Genomic DNA, 12,337 nt, shown 5'->3' with positions numbered 1-12,337 from the left:
CAAAAGACCCCAAAGACCTGTGGAAGTGTAAATTTATGAAGCAAGCAATTTCTATGAGCCTCAACCCTCCATTCCTAGTCTGCAGGTGTCTTTTTGTGGTTTCCATGCAAATTTGGGATCCCCCTGCAGTTGGCAAGTTATCTCCGGCACTGCCCAGAATCGTGGCTCGAGAAGAGTAAAAATTCTTAGTGGAGGCAATGGCGGAGCACATATTGTCATAAATGACTGAGGGAAATAATATTACAAATAGGGTTTTTCCAAATAATGTAAGGTTGGATCGAGTTTGTCTTATTGGATAAAAGATATTGTTTTCTTTGTAAATAATTAAATAATATAACTGATGCCATAATGTCTAACTAGGTAATTGCTGGATCATCAAGGTTTGTTTACCAATGTGCTCGGTGAGCAAGCTTTCATTGTGACTGTGAGTAATCGACTCAGCACGAAGTCTGAACTAGATAAGTGAAATGCAAAGTACTTGGTAATTATTTCAGAGTCAAACAATGGAGGCGGATAAATCGCTCTGCGCTGACCGTTGTAAAGACAGTTCAGCAGACGCTTTTTTCTTTCTTACTTAGGAGTTTATTTAATAATTAGTTTCAATGAAATTGCCAGCGTTCTCAGGAAAATCTCTCAACAAGAACGATAATTAAACACTGAATCAAAATAGCTTATTAGTATTTGATAAGGGTTAGTCTGAAATATGAAAAATGCTATAGAAAATCCATGGAGGCTAGCCCTCTCTGGCTCTCTGCTTCTCAGTAAAATCTTTTGTGGGATTGCAGTAGGATTTGAATGGTAAATCATTTGGCATAGTTTTAATAATGGAGGCGCTGTAATTATTTGGTTGTGACTAAGGTTAATATTGTTTTTAAAATGTGCTTTGAAATAAGTAAATGGTCTTTGTTCTTGTCGTGTCGAAAATGAGTAAAAGATATATCCACTTAACTGAGAATGACCTTCAGATGTTCTTGAAGGGATTAGAGAGACGGGGCTCTGAGGTGTTTTGCAGGAGACAATGGAAAAGCAGAAAACCGCATTAAAGAATTTGGGATGCAAACCTGCTATCAGCGGGAGGCAACCTCATCCTCGACACCTACTCCCTCCCACCCAAACTTTGCCCAACCAATCCTACTGTTCTTCTCCCCTCTCTTCGCTCCTCCCCCCCTCCACTTGCTCCTCCCACTTGAAACTGAATAAAAAATCAGAACGAAAGACCAATAGCCAGGATACTTCACTTGGCTGGTTGATTCTGTATGTTAACTGTATACTGTGCATGCTAGTATGATATTTCTTTGTGCATCCCTACTGTACCAGGATTTTCACTCTGGACTTTGATCTAGGATTTGTTGTAAATCTTCCTTGTGTGTTTTTGTGAATTGTCCCATGCTCTCCTTGGTTTGATAAGGGTCATTGTTTTCTTGCTGTGTATTTCTTGAATACAGAAAGTGTTGTCCTCCTCGGGATTTAAAATTTGTGACTCTTCTGACATTGAATTTTTGGTTCATCTATTACACACTACTGTTGGAAAATATCCCTAACAGACCCAAAACACCCAGAAGACCCAAAACACCCAGAAGACACAAAACACCCAGAAGACCCTTAAAGACCAATGAGAACCAAAAGACCCTTAAGACCCAAAAGATCCTGAAGACCCAAAAGATCCTGAAGCCTCAAAAGATCCTGAAGACCCCAAACACCCAAAATACCCTAAAGACAAAAAAGATTCTGAAGACCCCAAATACCCTTGAAGACCCTTTAGACCCTTTAGACCCTTAAATAACCCAATTAACAAAAACTCCCTGAAGACCAAAAAGACCCCGAATACCCAAAATACCCAAAATACCCTGAAGACCCAAAACACCCTGAAGACCCAAAACACCCTGAAGACCCAAAACACCCTGAAGACCCAAAACACCCTGAAGACCCAAACACCCTGAAGACCCAAAACACCCTGAAGACCCAAAACACCCTGAAGACCCAAAACACCCTGAAGACGCAAAACACCCTGAAGACCCAAAACACGCTGAAGACCCCAAACACCCTGAAGACCCCACGTACCCTGAATACCCCAAATACCCTTAAAGACCCTTTAGACCCAAAAGGCCCTTAAATAACCCAATAAACCAAAACACCCCAAAGACTCTTAAAGACCCAGAGGAAACAAAAGACCCTTAAGACCCAAAAGCCTCTGAAGACACCAAAGACCCAAAAGACCCTAAGACCCAAAACACCTGAAAGACCCAAAACACAATGAAGACCCAAAATACACCAAAATGGTCAAAAATGCCTGCCCCTCTGAAACGACGTGCGGTGAGGCACGCACAGCGTGCCGAGTCACGCTGGCACTGTCAATGGTGAAACTGCAAACACCAAATCCGCAAATGTTATGGATGGAAACCCTCACGTCGGCCCACGGGCTGACATGAGGGACGGCATCACCCCACCTGACGGCATCAGCCCACAGGTCCTAAAATCCTGCTCTGCCGCTCTATCTCACCCTCTCTCTGTTCTTTTCACCCTCTTTTTTGCTCAAAGTCATCTGCCATCTGCTTGGAAATCAGCAAACATTACCGCCTTACACAAAAAGGTGCAAAAACAGATCCTTGCAACTACAGACCAATCAGCCTGCTCCCAATTATCAGCAAAGTCATGGAATCCATCATTGCTTCGGATATCAAATCCTTCCTCTTCTCCAATGGCTTGATCTCTGATCATCAATTTGGATTCAGACCAGGTCATTCTACTCTGGACATGCTGCTTCTGCTGTCTCAACATTGGATGGAGGTCCTCAATGCCAAACAGAAAATCAGAGCTGTCTCCCTTGACATATCACATGCCTTCGATACGGTCTGGCACCCAGCTCTGCTCACCAAACTCTCCTCCTATGGTATCCATGGAAATCTCCACACATGGCTTGCTGACTTCCTCTCTGGTCATAGTCAACGTGTGGCCCTGAATGGATTTCTCTGATCTCCCCTTCCTGTTCAGGCTGGAGTTCCCCAAGGCAGTGTTCTGGGCCCTGTGCTTTTTCTGGTCTTTATCAATGATCTCTCCGACTCTCTGGAAAATCCTCTCGATCACTTTGCTGATGACTCCATTCTCTGCCGCTCCATTCCTCTTCCCTCAGATCAGCAGTCTGCAGCCCCCTCACTCTCTGAAGACCTGGAGAAAATCACAGACTGGTCAAACAAGTGGAACATGTCTTTCAATCCTGACAAATCTCACACTCTTACTATGTCTCTCTGAAAAGACCGACTGGACAACACTCCCATCTACTTTCTGAACAATCCTGTCCAAGAACTTCTGTCGCTCAAGCTTTTAGGTCTCACTATCTGCCATGATCTTTCTTGGGAAAACCACATTTCCCAGCTGGCCTCCAACGCTAGTCGCTGACTGGGCATCCTCCATCGTGTGAAGTCCTTCCTTTGCACACCTGAGCTCCTCACCACATACAAGGCTTTCATCCACAGCTCAATGGAATACTGTTCTCCCCGATGGGGCGGTGCTCCTGCCTCACACCTCGCTCTGTTTCACGCTGTTGAAGCCTAAGCTTTCAGAATCATTGGAATCTCCCACGATGAAGCTATCTCCGACGGCCTTTCACTCACTCACCACAGGCAGGTAGGTGGTCTTTCTGTCTTCTACCGACTCCTCTCCGGCCTTGCTCCCCCAGCTCTCTCTGTGTTTTGTCCCGCAAATATTCCTACAGGTCGCACAAGATCTGCCAGCAACCCTTTGATGGTTAAACTGCCGAAATCTAGGCTCTCTGCTCACCTTGACTCTTTCATTCCTCTTTTCTCCCACCTCTGGAACAAACTCCCACACTCCCTTCAATCCCACTCCTCCCTCCAGGTCTTTAAAACAGCTGTTCACCGCCATCTCTTAACTTCCCCCATCCAAAACCTTGATCTTTTCTACCCCCGCTAATTCACCCCAGATCCACTTTATTTGAAATTCCAACTTCTTTCCTGGAAGTCCTTGCAGTGTCCACATGTTTTATACCTCTCCAACCCCCCCCCCCCACCCTTCCCATGCCTCACCCCCAAACCCCCCCAAATCTCTCTCCCTCCCACAGATCTCTCGATGTCCATGCTCTTTTATGTTGTGTTTGTTTCCTTCCCCCTCCCTCCCCATCTTGTCTAAAGCTCCCCGTGTTATTTGTTTTATGTGTTGTTTTGCCTTTCTGTGTGATTAATGTTAGCTCTTTCACGAGCCTCGATCGTGTATACAAAAAAAACAAGAAAAAAAACTCAATCTCTCTATATTTTCATTTTAAACAGCATCATTTTAAACATTCATTCCAATCATAAATAAAAACAATAACATAAATACAACTTTTTTTGGTGAGGTATTTTTTCAGAACACTCACGAGGTAAACGAATCACCTGCCTCCTCAGGTGGGTATGATGTCCGCGGACCACGTGGTTGCACGTTCCGGCCCACTGATGGTCGCGACCCACCGGTTGAGAATCTCTGGTCTGAACGACTTTTTGGAGAAGATAGTCCAACTTTAGTTTTGGATGTTGCAGATGGGACCGACATTTTTTTTCCATACCAACGCTACATTGATCCTTCATCCATCAATCATATAAAACCTTTACAACACCTCCTCATTTAGAGGTGACATTGGATATACAAGTTAATTATAAAAACTTTCTGCCTTGATTGTCGTTAAAAGGAAGAATGAGGTTTAACCATCGTTGTATGAAGTTTAGTGATGACGTCATATAAAACAATGCAGTGAATAAAACAAAACGAGTGAAAAACACCTAATTTATGAACAATCAAATACCTCAACATACATTTAATAAAAACTCGTTTAACTTATCGTCATTGCCGTCATCAACGAACAGAAAATTATTTTACCTTTAAATAAAAGTTTTTCAGATATTTCTCGGTATTAATAATAAAATGGGAATCTCCGAACAAACGAGATGAGATGAGATGAGATGAGATGAGATGAGATGAGATGAGATGAGATGAGATGAGATGAGATGAGATGAGATGAGATGAGATGAGATGAGATGAACCTTTGTCTCAGCTGCAGCACGAGGTATGCAATGAATTAACCCGGAAGTTCTTCATCGTTATTGATTACTTCCTGTTTTCGCAACCGTTCCTCTTCCTCTTCGTAGGAAGATTGTTTGTGACCCCTGCAATTTGAGTGTCACCACCACATTACAGTGCGAAAATAAAAGCGAAGATAAAGAATTCTTATTCTTCTGTCGTCCTTTTTGGGTTTATATGGCGTTTACAGAGTCACGAGACTCTATATATGCCACTCACCTATGCTAATCACAGGCTGAAGCAAATATTTACGGGGGACTTTATTTTGATTAACCCGATTATTTTATAAATTACAAAACCGATTTGCAGAGTCTTTAGCTTTGTCAGCTCAGTGTATCTGGTACACCTGACCAGAATCCAGATGATCTCTGTTGTATCCTGGAGAAGCACAATTACCGAGTATTCCAGTCCATTATTCCAGTACCAGCGTGACTCAGCGCTCTCCGAGCACCTCACCACACGTCGTTTTAGAGGGATAGGCATCTTTGACCATTTCGGTGTATTTTTGGTCTTCAGGGTCTTTTTGGTGTTCAGGGTATTTTGGGTCTTCAGGATCTTTTGGGTCTTCATGATGATTTAGGTCTTCATGTTCTTTTGGATCCTCTGGGCCTTTAAGGGTATATTGGGTCTTCGGGGTCTTTGGGGTCTTCGTAGTCTTTTTGGTCTTCAGGGGCTTTTGGGTCTTCGGGGTGTTTTGGGTGTTTTGGGTCTTCGGGGTATTTTGGGTGTTCATGGTCTTTTGGGTCTTTACTGGTATTTTGTGTCTTCAGGGGTCTTGGTGGTCCTAAGAGTATTGGGGGACTTAAAGGGTCGTCAAAAGTCTGAGGGGTCTCAGCAGTCTGAACGTATATAAAGAGTTCACGGACTGTGTTTTGGGTGTTAATTTTTACTTGAAGAAGAAGAAGACGTCTTGGTCGCAAATAAACACACATGACCATAAATATTTGCTCTTTTATCATAAGATTCCTGTCAAAGTACTTCTCATTGTATATTTATCGCAAAAATGCATGACAATAAATTCATCATAGAAACATTTTTCCTCTTACATGGGGAGTTCATAATACAGAGGAAATTTTGATTTGATCCATTCAGCAGTTGTGGAGGAAATGTTTAAAGCTTATGACGTCATAGGTAATGGCAGCCAATGAAAGTCAAAATTGCAAAAAACAAAATTAATGATGCACTAAAGCGCGGTGTTACACGCGCTGCTTGTAAGCAAGGAGGAAGTGGACAACGCGGTAATTTGTAAGAGTCTTTATTCAAGAGCTCACTGTAACACTGAGCTGCTCAGGGCTGCGCGCCCCGTGAATATCGTGAGGCCACGCCCCTCTCCCGGGCGTGGCCCAGCCCCACTTGGTGTGCGGGGTGATGTCACCACATCAGTGCTTTCGTGTACACCACACGCGCCCCCCAGAATACCTGCGCACCTGAAGGGTCAGTTTGCAGGGCAAACGGATGACCCGACCGAAGCGCCCCCTGGCAACTGGCGGCATCTGGGATGCAGGGATGCCATCTGGGATGCCTCCGGCTGCCCCTGGGATGGGTGCAGGACCGGGGGGCGGCGGGGTGGCGGGGCTGGGCGGTGCCGGGGGTCTGCCCGCAGGGGGGCGGCCCCGACGCGGGGGTCGGGCCACTGGCGGTGGATGGTCCACGTCGAGGTGGGCCGGCTTGAGGCGGTCCACAGAAACGTGGTCAGGAGTACCGCCGATGTCCAGGGTGAAGTACTTCACCCCGGTCTCCAGCACGCGGAAAGGCCCGTCGTACGGGGGCCGCAGTGGTGTCCGGTGGGCATCATGGTGGACGAAGACGTACTCCGCCATGCAAAGCTCCGGGGTGACGTGCGTCGGTGGGTGCCCGTGGTGTGCCGTTGGCACCGGGGCGAACCTCTGGGCGGTCTCCTGCAGAGCGGAGCGCTGCTGTGTTGTGGACCATGGTGCAGTGGAGTCAGGGAGGAACTCGCCCGGCACCCGCAGCGGTTGCCCGAAGACCAACTCCGCTGCAGATGCGCGCAGGTCCTCCTTCGGCGCCGACCGGAGGCCCAGCAGGACCCAGGGGAGCCTGTCGACCCAGCCGCCGTCGCGGAGGGTGGCCCAGAGCACGGCCTTCAATGAGCGGTGAAATCGCTCACACAGGCCGTTAGCCTGGGGGTGGTAGGCCATGGTTCGGTGCAGCCGGACCCCGAGCCCCTGCGCAACCGCCCCCCAGAGCTCCGAGGTGAAATGGGGGCCGCGGTCGGATGAGATGTCTGAGGGGGCGCTGAACCGGGCGACCCAGGTGGCGATGAAACCCTGCGCGACATCCGCCGCCGTCATCGATGCCAAGGGCACGGCCTCCGGCCACCGGGTGGTGCGGTCCACCATGGTGAGGACGTGGGTGAAACCCCACGAGGGGCACAGAGGTCCCACCAGGTCCACGTGGACGTGGTCAAACCGGCGTTCCGGCACCGTAAACGGGGCCAACGGGGCCTGGGTGTGCCGGTGCACCTTGGCGCGCTGGCACGCGAGGCACGTCCTGGCCCAGCCGCGGATGGCCTTCCGGAGGCCATGCCAGACGAATTTGTCGGCGATCAACCTTTGGGAGGCCCTCGCGCCCGGGTGGGACAGGCCGTGGATGGCGTCAAACACATGGCGCTGCCAGCCCACGGGCATGATGGGGCGAGGCTGCCTGAGGGAGACGTCGCATAAGAGGGCCGTGCCCGCGCCGTCGAACGGCACCTCGGTGACGCGGAGGCCCGTGACGGCAGTCCGCAAGGCCTGGACGTCGGGGTCAGCGGCCTGGGCCGCTGCCATCCGGGCATCGTCGATGCCGAGGTGGACTGCGTGGGCGATGGCCCGGGAAAGGCAATCCGCCACCGGGTTGTCCTTCCCCGCGACATGCCGGATGGCCGTCGTGTACTCGGACACGGCCGAGAGGTGACGCTGCTGCCGGGCCAACCACGGCTCGGTGACCTTGCCCATCGCGAAGATCAGCGGCTTGTGGTCGACGAAGGCCGTGAATGCACGGCCCTCGAGCAGATGGCGAAAGTGCCTGACCGCCAAGTGAAGCCCGAGCAACTCGCGGTCGACGGTACTGTAACGGCGTTCGGGCGGGCGAAGCTGCCGGCGAAAGAACGCCAGCAGTTGCCAAGCTCCACGCACCCATTGCTCATGCACCGCACCCACCTCGTAGTCCGAGGCGTCGGTGGTGAGGGCGATCGGTGCATCGGGCACCGGGTGCACGAGCATGGTGGCGTTAGCCAAGGCAAGCTTCGCGCCCATGAACACCGCATCCATCTGCTCGGTCCAGGTAACGTCGCCTTTACCAGGCTTACCTCGGAGAGCTTCGTGCAGGGGGCGCAGGAGCTGGGCGATACGGGGCAGGAACCGATGGTAAAAGTTCACCATGCCCAGGAACTCCTGCAGCCCCCTGATCGTGCGGGGGCGCGGGTACCCCTTCACTGCCTCCACCTTGGCCGGCAGGGGGACGGCTCCGTGCCTGGTGACGCGGTGCCCCAGAAAATCGGTTTCGGCGACGCCGAACCGGCACTTTGCGGGGTTCACAATCAGGCCATGCTGGCCCAGGCATTCGAAGAGCGTGCGGAGGTGGTGTAGGTGCTCTTCGCAGGACGCGCTGGCAACGAGGATATCGTCCAGGTTGACGTCTACAAAATCCAAGTCGCGCAGGATGCTGTCCATCAGCCGCTGGAACGCCTGAGCCGCATTCTTCAGACCGAAGGGCATCCGCAGTAATTCGAAGAGTCCGAACAGCGTGATGGCCGCCGTCTTCGGGACGTCCTCCGGCATGACGGGGACCTGATGGTAGCCGCGTATGAGGTCCACCTTCGAGAAGAAGGACATGCCTGCAAAACGGGTGGAAAAGTCCTGAATGTGGGGGACGGGGTAGTGGTCGGGGGTGGTGGCGTCATTGAGACGGCGATAGTCCCCACACGGTCGCCATCCCGTGCCGGGCTTCGGCACGATGTGCAGCGGCGAAGCCCAAGCACTCCCCGAGTGCCGAACGATGCCGAGTCGCTCCAGGGTAGCGAACTTCGCTTTTGCTACCGCCAGCTTCGTCGGCTCGAGGTGGCGTGCCCGGGCATAGACCGGTGGCCCGACGGTGGGGATGTGATGGGCCACCCCGTGCTTAACGGTCCCCGCTGAGAAGGTGGGCCGCATGAGGGCCGGGAAGCCGGCGAGGAGGTGGGTGAATTCGTCCGCTGCCGGAAGCGTACAGATCAACGTGGCTGGAACCGAACCGTTCGGCAAGCCACTTGTCAAGCCGCACGGTGAGCCGCTCAGTGAGCTGCTCGACGAGCTGGGCAGCGCACAAGCGAGCGAGCTGAACGTCTCGGCCTGGACAAGATGTCTGTGCTTTACGTCGACAAGGAGCCCATTGGCGCACAGGAAGTCCGCGCCGAGCAATGCCATGGGCACGTCGGCGGTGATGAACGACCATCAGAAAACCTGCCCTCCGAACCGCAGAGAGAGGCAGCGTTTTCTGTACGTACGGATGGGCGTCCCGTTCGCGGCAAGCAGTGCGGGGCCCCCGCCCACAGCGTGCTTGTCTGACGTACCGGCAGGAATGACACTCACCTGCGCTCCCGTGTCGCACAGTTAACGGCACCCGGATAAGGTGTCTGTTATGAACAGCAGGCTGCTCGAACGGCCGGTGCTCATTGCCACTATCGAGCGCCGGCCCGGGCGTTTCCCGACCTGTTGAAGGAGCATGGCGGATGACACTGTCGAGCCTCGTGGCCGAACTTGGCGTGGAACCAGCACCAGGTGGTGGAGCTGGAGGAGTGCGGCTGGCTCCGCCAGGCCGGTGGAGCCGGCGGTTTTCCCCGCGGTGGCGGTTTTTGCCGCGGCGGTGGGCGGGGCATGGCGGCGGCCACGAGGTGCATATCAGCATGCTGCGTATGCCGTGTAAGCTGATGCTGTGAATCAGCATCAGCCTCGGGATCCACGAGGTGGGCAGCAGCATCAGCCTCGAGGTCCGCGACGGCCGCACCGACTCTCGCCCACATGTCCGAAGCCGCGAAGTACCTTTCCGCCTCGGCGGCCAATGCTCGGGGTTCCGTTAGCATGGTCCCGGCCAATGCGAGGCGTACCTGTGCTGGAAGTTGGCGACGGAAAAGCGCCTGGAATAGAGAACCAGGGGCTTTGTCGCCCAACAGCGACAGCATATGGTCCATTCGGACCGACGGGCGCGTGTCGCCGAGCTCGGGGAGATCCAGGAGGCGGTCGGCCCGTACGTCCTCTGTGAGGCCGAACGTGGCTAGGAGCAGCCGCTTGAGTGCCTCATACTTGTGGCCGTCCGGTGGGTGGCGAAGGACGGACACAACTCGAGTGGCCATGCCGGGCCCGAGGGAGGCGACGACATGGCAGTAGCGCGTGTCGTCGCCGGTGAGGCGCCGAAGCTGAAACTGGGCTTCGGCTTGGATGAACCAAACTTCGGCCTGGGCCTTCCAAAATTCGGGAAGTTTAACCGACATCGCATTGTTGGCCATGGCAATGGCGTCGTGTTTGGAAGGATCGCTACGGCAGATCCAATGTCGAGGTCACCAGTAAAGCGCGGTGTTACGCGCGCTGCTTGTAAGCAAGGAGGAAGCGGACAACGCGGTAATTTGTAAGAGTCTTTATTCAAGAGCTCTCTGTAACACTGAGCTGCTCAGGGCTGCGTGCCCCGTGTATATCGTGAGGCCACGCCTCTCTCCCGGGCGTGGCCCACCCCCACTTGGTGTGCGGGGTGATGTCACCACGTCAGTGCTTTCGTGTCCGCCACAACACAAAGTTAAATTGTTATCTACAATGAGTTAAAGTTTCGTAGACACCTCTCAGGGCAGTCATTTCCTCCACAGCACATGCACCGATGTCCCAATTATTCACAGCTTCTGCATGTATGTCCCGATGATCCACAGCTTCTGCATGCTTGTCCCGATGATCCACAGCTTCTGCATGCTTGTCCCGATGATCCACAGCTTCTGCATGTAGGTCCTGACGGTCCACAGCTTCTGCAGGTACGTCCCGACAATCCACAGCTTCTGCATGTATGTCCCGACAATCCACAGCTTCTGCCGGTACGTCCCGACAATCCACAGCTTCTGCATGTATGTCCCGACAATCCACAGCTACTGCATGTATGTCCCGACAATCCACAGCTTCTGCATGTATGTCCCGACAATCCACAGCTTCTGCATGTATGTCCTGACGATCCACAGCTTCTGCATGTATGTCCTGACGATCCACAGCTTCTGCAGGTACGTCCCGACAATCCACAGCTTCTGCATGTAGCTATGTCCTGACAATCCACAGCTTCTGCATGTATGTCCCGACAATCCACAGCTTCTGCATGTATGTCCTGACGATCCACAGCTTCTGCAGGTACGTCCCGACAATCCACAGCTTCTGCATGTATGTCCCAACAATCCACAGCTTCTGCAGGTACGTCCCGACAATCCACAGCTTCTGCATGTATGTCCTGACAATCCACAGCATCTGCATGTATGTCCCGACAATCCACAGCTTCTGCAAGTAAGTCCCGACAATCCACAGCTTTTGCATGTAGGTCCTGACGATCCACAGCTTCTGCATGTATGTCCCGATGATCCACAGCTTCTGCATGTAGGTCCTGACGATCCACAGCTTCTGCAGGTGCGTCCCGACAATCCACAGCCTCTGCAGGTACGTCCCGACAATCCACAGCTTCGGCATGTACGTCCCCGACGATCCACCGCTTCTGCATGTATATCCCGACAATCCACAGCTTCTGCAGGTACGTCCCGACAATCCACAGCTTCTGCATGTATGTCCCGACAATCCACAGCTTCTGCATGTATGTCCCGACAATCCACAGCTTCTGCATGTATGTCCCGACAATCCACAGCTTCTGCATGTATGTCCCGACAATCCACAGCTTCTGCATGTATGTCCCGACAATCCACAGCTTCTGCATGTATGTCCCGACAATCCACAGCTTCTGCATGTATGTCCCGACAATCCACAGCTTCTGCATGTATGTCCCGACAATCCACAGCTTTTGCATGTAGGTCCTGACAATCCACAGCTTTTGCATGTAGGTCCTGGCAATCCAGAGCTTCTGCATGTAGGTCCCGACAATCCACCGCTTCTGCATGTATGTCCCGACAATCCACAGCTTCTGCATGTATGTCCCGACAATCCACAGCTTCTGCAGGTACGTACCGACAATCCACAGCTTCTGCATGTATGACCCGACAATCCACAGCTTCTGCATGTATGTCCCGACAATCCACAGCTTCTGTAGGTACGTC

The sequence above is a fragment of the Myxine glutinosa genome, chromosome 1 (assembly GCF_964187855.1).
Source record: "Myxine glutinosa chromosome 1, kmMyxGlut1.1, whole genome shotgun sequence".
In the NCBI taxonomy this organism is placed as follows: Eukaryota; Metazoa; Chordata; class Myxini; order Myxiniformes; family Myxinidae; genus Myxine; species Myxine glutinosa.
The sequence above is the reverse complement of the archived record's forward strand: the minus strand, read 5'-3'. Positions refer to the sequence as shown.